The 8,383-nt window shown below is 49.4% G+C and overlaps 1 pseudogene across 1 annotated transcript, besides 1 other annotated feature; it reads left to right on the top strand.

Annotated features, from left to right (window-relative positions):
* The first annotated feature begins 1,794 nt into the window (after nt 1–1,794).
* On the top strand, nt 1,795–6,225 carry NCS54_01295700 (annotated as a pseudogene). Its single transcript has one exon.
* Nucleotides 1,795–6,225: a sequence feature.
* Nucleotides 6,226–8,383: the final 2,158 nt, after the last annotated feature.

The following is an 8,383-nucleotide window of genomic DNA, read 5'->3' as shown; positions in this document are numbered from 1 at the left end:
AATATAAACTAAGACTATTATTAAATATATTCTATTTATAATTATATATAACTATGCTAATTAATTATATAACTTATAGTAAGAGTTTAATAAAGCTAGGTATTTAGATTAAAAGAAATATAATAAGACCTTGTTTATATTTAATTATATAAATTATATAAGAAAGGTAATATAAGAATAATATATAAAGACATATAATAAGATATAAAGATATATAGGTAAGGAAAACTAGAAGGTATGTAAAAAATAAACTATATAATTAATTAAAAATATAAGAAATAAAGATATCTTTTTAATATTATAATTAAAATAAGCTAGAGAAAAATAAAATAAAACCTTATAAGATTTCTATATTTATATTAATTTTATTAAGAACTACTTCTTAAGATATATTAAAAAATAAACTTACTTTCTTTATTTTTATAAAGCTATAAAATAAATTATATAATTATATTAGCTTAAATAAATTAAACCTATTTTAATCTTAAGATAAAATAATTTCTTTTATTATATACTATTAAGATATAATAATATATTAAAATAAATATAAAAGTAATCTTAGTAATAGGTAATTATAAAAAGAAGTATAATAAAAAACTAAATAGATCTTATTAAATCTATATTAAATAAATAAAAATATAATTATATAAAATAATCTTAAGAATAATATAAAAAATATACTTAGATATTACTTATATAAGTATATTAATAATATATTATAAGCTTACTTAAAGTTATAAGAAATAAAATATAAATATTAATAGAAAATAATAATTAGCTAATAATATAACTAAAGTATTAATATATAAAGAGAAAAGTAAGGCTAAATTAATTATTAAGATAATATTAATATTATATATCTAAGGACTTATTAAAATTATAATATATCTTAATATAAGAATACTAATAAATTATATTAATAAAAAATATACTTAGAATAAAGAACCTAGAAAACTTAAATAAGTATTATAGCTATAATATAGGCTAGGCGGGGAAGCCTAGTAGAATGATCTAACTAAGTAGAGGACTAAAGGGACTAAACTTTGTTTTTATTAGTCCTAGGACTAAGTAATAAAAATATTAGTCTTATCCTAGATTAAACCTTAAGATAATTAGTCTAAAGATACTATATAAGTATATAGAATATATTTACTATACTTTCTTATATAATAGCTACCTTAGCTATTAATATAACTTAGTTATACTTAATACCTTTAAGTATATTACTAGATATAATACCCCCTATTATTTAAGTATAACATAACTACTCTATCTACTAATATAAACCTAGCATGACTAGTTTATCCCTTAGGAATACCTAACCGGGAGGCCAGTGGTAGTTTGGGCCAAACTACCATTTCGGGGTCAGGGGCACGGACGAATGGGCATGCAGGGATACACGCGGGGGTGGGTCCCAGACGCGGGCAGGGGGGCCAAACTACCAGTCCCAAACTACCATTTCATGCTGCAGCCAATCAGGATAAAGGGAAGGGCAACTTCAGGGTTAAGGAAAAAGCAAGCAAAGGAGGGAAATACAACAGAACGCGTCTCCCAAGGCCAGCCTTCTCGCGACCGACCGGGTGAACGAGGGATATCCTTTTCATATGGACATGAGTCTATAAAATGAGCGCAACTAAGGACGACCGAGCAGTTTCCCAGCAAGCGGCAATCATTCGAGGGAGAGACTATCAAGAAAAGAAAGAAAGAAGGGAAACAAGGACTGCACGTACAGTATCCTAAGAGGAGGAACCAGAGGGAGGTAGGGAAGGGCTCGACATAGTCCAGATCGCAGCCATGGCCCGAGGGCGTCCCACAGACTCGCCCGGCGGCAACGAACCGGAGCGGCAAGAAGATACAGGAGAGTCCGCCAGCTGTGTTCATGCAGAAGCCACCAAACCGGGAGAAGGGTGGCTTATATATAATGGCGAATACCGGTCGTTGATCTGCGCCTTTCACGGCTATGCGGTCTGCAGCCTCGAGGGTCACTTGAGGGACCGTCACCCAGACATCGACCATCGGGCCCGCAGCGATATCATCCACCGCCATAAGGGTCTACAGCTGCAAGGGCCGGCATTGGAGCAGCTCGTCCAGCACGGTGCGTCAAACCCGACCCGGGCCGTCAAGGGTCTCGTCGTTCACCGGGGCTTCGCTTGCACCTGGCCGGGTTGCAGGCACCTCACGCCGAGCTGGAAGTGCCTGCGGGTTCACCTCAACGGCGAGCACAACATAAAGGGAGCCAAGGCGCAGGCGGGCCTCTGGACCGGCGTCTATCTGCAAACCTTCTTTACAGGTCCAAAGAGGGCGATTTACTACTTCTGCGTAAGAATCTCGACCAGCGGTAACGATGATGCTGTCTCGGCAGCAGGAGATCCTCCGACGCCGGTCGGCAGGGGGAGAAGAGCGACGATGGCAGACAGGCAGCAGACGCACCCGGAAGATCAGACGATGATCGCCGACATCACCCAAGGGTGGTCACTGCAGCAGGAGGAGCAGGAGAAGATGCAGAAGGTCATGGAGGAGGGGATCCTGAGGCACGAGACGACGAACTGGCTGAAGAGGACCGGCTGGTCAGCCCACTTCGCCGGGAGGAATCTGGTGGATATCCAAGCCTGCAGCAGGATGCCCGGCTGTGACGACGACGAGCTGCGACGGATGGCCACGGCTCTAGATCGTCTATTCTTCGACCGCTGCATCGGCGGGTTAAAGAGCATGCCCCTGATGACCCGCCTGCTCCTGGCCAGCCCCCACCCTCACGATGCCCACAGCCGACCGTTTGGGCCGCTGCAGGAGAAGACCAGCATGGATCGCTACCTGGTATATGTGAAGCGGTTCTTATGCTATTGCCTCAACGTGCTGTCGCTGGAGGAGGATGCGCTGTTTGCCGAACACGGCTTTCGCTTCACGCCTGCACAGAGGGCCAGCCTCGAGCTGCTCTGGGCGCATCTGCAGGACGAGGAACAGTCGGGCGAGGGGCTGCAGGAAGAGATATTGCAGATTCTGGCGGACTTCTGGATGCAGCGGCTCGACGGGGACCCTTTTGCGAGCCCGCTGTGGCACTTCGTCGGGGTGCTGGGAATCGACGGCGAGACGGGGCAGCTCCGACCTGCCCACCTATTCACCTACGTGCTTGCGGGACTCGTCTTCACGGGGCGGGCGCTGCTGGGAGAGTGGGCTATACCCACCCGGGAGCGGGCCGGGATGACGGACCTCGCGCAACGGTTCGCCCAGGTTCGAGACGCCTGGCTTTGCAAGGCGACATACTCTCCCATGGGCTATACGCTCAGCTTGCTGTTATACGGAAGGAAGATCGCGCAGGAGACTGGTAGCCGGCTGATGGTGTCCTGGAGCAAGGACGGCGAGATGATGTACTTCATGGGCAAGCCGATCCTGATGGAGAAGATTCGTCACATGGTGGCTAGGATGACGAAAGACGCCGAGGACCTGCTGTGGGGTCAGTTGATGTTCAAGGAGGGCGACGACGAGCGTTTCATCCTTCCTCTGGCCGGCATTGAGGATGACCTCACCCATACAAGACGAGGCCGGTCCTTCATCCATACCAACGACCTCGCTGGCAAGGAGGTCGAGATGCTCGAGGACCTCGTCATGGGCTCGCGGAAGACAGAGTTCCTAGATCGAGCGGGCGAGTGGAAGTGGGCGGGCATCAGGAAGTACCTGAAGCTGGTGAAGAAGTTCGAGGAGTTTCTGCTGCTCCTCTCCCACATCACCGGCGGCCAGCCCAGCCGAGGGGAAGAGATCACGGGCCTGCGCCTGGTCAACGGCATCAACAGGGACCGCAACGTCTTTGTCATCGACGGCGATGTTGTGCTCGTCACCCAGTACCACAAGTCTCTGGCCCACTTCGACTCGCCGAAGGTGATCCCCCGCTTCCTGCCGGAGAGGATCGGGCAGCTGCTCGTGATGTACATGGTCTACATCCGACCGCTGACGGATCGCTGGGAGGCGGACAGATGGGAGCTATATGGCAAGATGGCACCGCCGAGCGACTTCATCTGGCATAACGAGACGGGGCCATGGGAGAGCAGTCGTATGTCTGGGGCCATGGGGAAGTGGACCTCCCACTATATCGGCCGCAGGATCACGCTCCAAGACTGGCGCCACATCGCCATCGCCATCAGCAAGAAGCACGCTCGCGACCGGGGGGCCGCTCGGGCAGACTTTGAGGACGGCGACGACGATGACGAGTCGGAGCAGTACGAGGCGCCGGACGATCTGGCTGCCTGTCACACCGGCCAGACAGCCGCCAACTACGGTGTCACGATCGATGTGCTGAAGCGCTTGACGGCCGAGTCTCTGGACATATTCGGGCAGGTGAGCCGTCGTTGGCACAAGTTCCTCGGCTGCGACGCGCAGCAGCAATCGGCCTTGGAGCCGCCGCCGTCAACTTCGTCCTCGAAGCGCAAGGGTGCGGCCGAGTCTGGCGGCGAGGAGAAGAAGTGCCACCCTCCCCGGAAGCGGGCCAAGATCGCCTCGCTCGAGAAGCTAAGGGCAGGTATGACAGCAGCAGTGGGGGACAAGAAGAAGGACGACATGATCCTGCGGGCACTCCGGGCTGTCCTGCGTGATGACGCTGCCCAGTTTCGGTCACCCCAGCAAGAAGAGGCCGTCAGGTTGGCCGCGGCGAAGCAGAGCCCGCTGGTTGCCGTGCTGCCAACGGGCGGCGGGAAGAGCTTGGTCTTCATGGTCCCGGCTATGCTGGCAGGTGCAGGCGTGACCATCGTGGTGGCTCCGTTCGCCGAGTTGAAGAGGCAGCTAGTCACACGCTGCGTCGATGCCGGCCTAGACTGCAAGTCCTGGCCCGAGGCGCGTGAATCTTGGCCCAGGGTTACGCTGGTCTCGGCCGAGGCGGCTGTCACCGATGACTTCCTGCAGTGGGCCGCTGATCTGAGTGTCAGGGGAAGGCTGGACCGAGTGGTCATTGACGAGTGCCATCTGTCATTCACTGCCGCCGAAACCTACCGCGCGAAGCTCCGGTGCCTCGTTCTCCTGCGGAGCTTGGGGTGTCCCTTCGTATTCCTCACTGGGACCCTGCCGCCGCTCCGTCAACGCGACTTCGAAGAAGCCATGCAGCTCCAGGCTCCGCTCTACATACGGGCTTCGAGCCATCGGCTGAACGTGCGGTACTCCGTCCTTCGCGTCCGTAACGGACGGGGCGTCATGGAGGTGAAGAGGCTGGTGGACGCCCGGCTCCCACGTCTAGCACCGGGGGAGAAGGGGGTCATATACTGCACCAGCCACGCGAAGTGTAGAGCGCTTGCCCGGCAGCTTGGTTGCCATTACTATCACGCTCAGCGCGATGATAGCGATGCGCAGTTCCTTGCCCAGCGCGAGCAGGGCTTCCAGGCATGGGTCAACGGCGAAACACCCTACATCGTGGCTACCGCGGCTCTAGGCACGGGCCTTGATGTTGCAGGCATCGTCCATGTCATCCATCTCGAGGCCCCATTCAGCATCATCGACTACGCCCAGGAGGCGGGGCGGGGCGGGCGAGCTGGGGAGCCCGTCACCGCAGAGATAGTCGTCGAGGAGAAGGACTGGCCGGTTGAGGACCATATCCGCGACAGCTACCTAGACTTGAGCACGCGCGAGGTACGCAGTCTGATCCGGACACAAGGTTGCCGTCGCCGCCTCCTTGGCCAATGCTTGGACGGTGACCTACGGGACTGTGGAGATCTCGATGCCGTCCGATGCGATAATTGCCGCCGCGATGAGCTGTTGTGGAAGAGTGAGCTATCCTCGCAGGGTATCATAGCATCACATGCCCGCGGCAGGCGCGATGCCCTCGCTCTAGAACGTTTCGAGGCCGCCTTGGAGGAGATAGAGGAGCTTGGCAAGATGGGCTGCCGCATCTGCTGGATGTTCGATGGCGTCAAGGAGGCCGGGCACCAGTGGGGTACCTGTGGTGCCACAGCAGAGAAGGATCTGTCCTTCTCCAGCTGCATGATCTTTCAGGGTCTGGTCAACTACAAGAAGGATCCACAGGCACGTTTCTTGAGCTGCTTCTACTGTCACGTATCGCAGGAGCTCTGTCGGGACGGTTACGAGACCAAAGGAGCATCATGTCGGTGGAAGCATGCTGTAGTCCCTATGGCGTTGGCCGCCGTGACGGAGGCAGATATATGGTCGCAAGTCCAGGAGGCTGCCGGTCGAGACTTCAAAGGTCGGGATGACTATGCTGACTGGCTGGGCCGTAAGCATAGCAAGTTGGTATGCGGGCGAGAGATGACCAATGCTATGGCCGTCTTTGATCTAGTGCTCAAGTGGAGACAAACTCAAGAGCTTAGTTAATTACTATGTTTTACGCATAGTGTAATACGTTTGACTAGTTATATATAATGATATATAATGTGATGTGATAGGCAATAATAGGAAGGGAAAATAAAAATAAAAAAACAAAGGAGTATATGAGAGAGAGAGAGAGAGAGAGAAGGGGGGCTCCCACAGTAGGTATACTACCCACATAATACTTAACGGTAACTATACATACGAATAGGACTTGGTGATAATAGCTGGCTTTAACTATATAATTAGAATGCTTATAGGAGATGGTATAAATAATATAAGAGGAGGTAAAAATAAAAGAAGTAGAAGAAAGACGAAAAAGAGAAAGATATAGTAGTCCAGGGTAGGCAAAAATAATATCATTCTAATCAGCAAAAAAAGCTCTTTGAGGCTGGCTAGACGCTTCCGAGACTCGAACCCGGGTCTGTCCCTTAGTCAGAGGGATCGCTCTGACCACTAAGCTGAAGCGCCTTTTCGCTCTCAAAGTTACTAAGGTCGAGATGGGGCTGGCACATGAGGGTATCACGAAGACGACGGCAAGGTGACCAGGTCAACGCGGCACAGCAGGCAGCCATAATGGCAACTACCGAGGGGAGAATAAGATAAAGGGAGGGTAATATAAAAAGAGGTTAGTTATTATTAGTAAAATAGTATTAGATATTTAAATAAAAGAAAGGAAAAAAAAGATAAAAAGTCTTAATAATAAAAAGAAATCTTCTTAGGATAACCCTAGGATAATAGAAGATATATATATATATAACCCTAACCTTAAGGTAAGAAAAAAAAGGGGAAGTATATAGGCCTAGCCGGAGAATAAAAGAAAAGAAAAATAAGGAAGAGTATATAACCCTAACCCTAGGGTTAAAAATGAGAGAAATTAAGGAAAAGTATATAACCCTAACCCTTAGTTTTGCTTTAAGCTAGGAAGTAATTAGAAAAGTTGGCTTTAAGGGGTTAGTTAAGAAAGAAAAAAAAAAAAAACCCCAACTTAGGCCTAACCCTAGGGTAGCCCCTAGGAAGTATTGGCTGAAAGAGACTAGAGGGGGTATTTAGCCCTAACCCTAACCCTAACCCTAAAGCAAAACGTTAAATTTTCATTTAATCGGGGAAGGTAAGAGCCTAGCGGGTGTTTCAGAGGGTTAGACCAAAGAGAGACAAGGACTGCTTAGCCGTTACCCCAAGCTTGGCCCTAGCCTTAACCCTAAGTCTAACCCTAACCCTAACCCTACCCCAATGTCGGGCTAGGGTTAGGGGAAAAGGAGAGTTAGGGTTAGAACGGGTAAGGAGGTTAGTGTTGTAAAGGCCCTGACGTCTAGCACAAGTAGGAAAAGAAACAAAGAGAGGGTGTGAGAAGGTACGAGGTAAAGGAGTTAAAGAAGCAAGACTAACCGCTGCTGTCCGGGGGGAAGAGTTGGAAAGTAAAAACTAACCGCTGCTGTCTAGGAGAGGAGAGTTGGGAAGGTGAAGGTAACCGCTACTGTCCAGGAGAGAAGAGTTAGAGAGGTAAAGCTAAGTGCTAGTAAGTTCTAGTTAAGTAGGTAAGGAGAGAAAAGGACAGAGGGTGTGAGGCGAGGGTTAGGAAGGTAAAAGTAACCGCCAGTGGGCGGGAGAGAAGTAAGGTAAGATCTGGGGTAAGAGAGGAGTTAAGGAGTGAAGACAAAATAAGGAGTGAAGACAAAAGTGCTGTGGGAGAGGGAAGGAAGGGGCTAACCACTGACGTAAGGGTTGGTGTAAGGCAGGCGGAGGCGAACCGCTAGTGTAAGTGGTTAGTTAAGTAAGTAAGAAAGAAAGACAAGAGCAAGCGCTACTGGGGTCAGGGGCTAAACAGTGCGGGAGGTAAGCGCTGACGGGGCTAAACGCTGACGGGGTTAAACGCTGAGCAGGGCTGGAGGTAAACGCTGACGGGGTCAAGCGCTGGCGGCGTCGCTAGGGTTAGGGTTAGGGTTAGGGTTAGGGTTAGGGTTAGGGTTAGGGTTAGGGTTAGGGTTAGGGTTAGGGTTAGGGTTAGGGTTAGGGTTAGGGTTAGGGTTAGGGTTAGGGTTAGGGTTAGGGTTAGGGTTAGGGTTAGGGTTAGGGTTAGGGT

This window comes from Fusarium falciforme, chromosome 11 (assembly GCF_026873545.1).
Source record: "Fusarium falciforme chromosome 11, complete sequence".
In the NCBI taxonomy this organism is placed as follows: Eukaryota; Fungi; Ascomycota; class Sordariomycetes; order Hypocreales; family Nectriaceae; genus Fusarium; species Fusarium falciforme.
The sequence above is the reverse complement of the archived record's forward strand: the minus strand, read 5'-3'. Positions and strand labels throughout refer to the sequence as shown.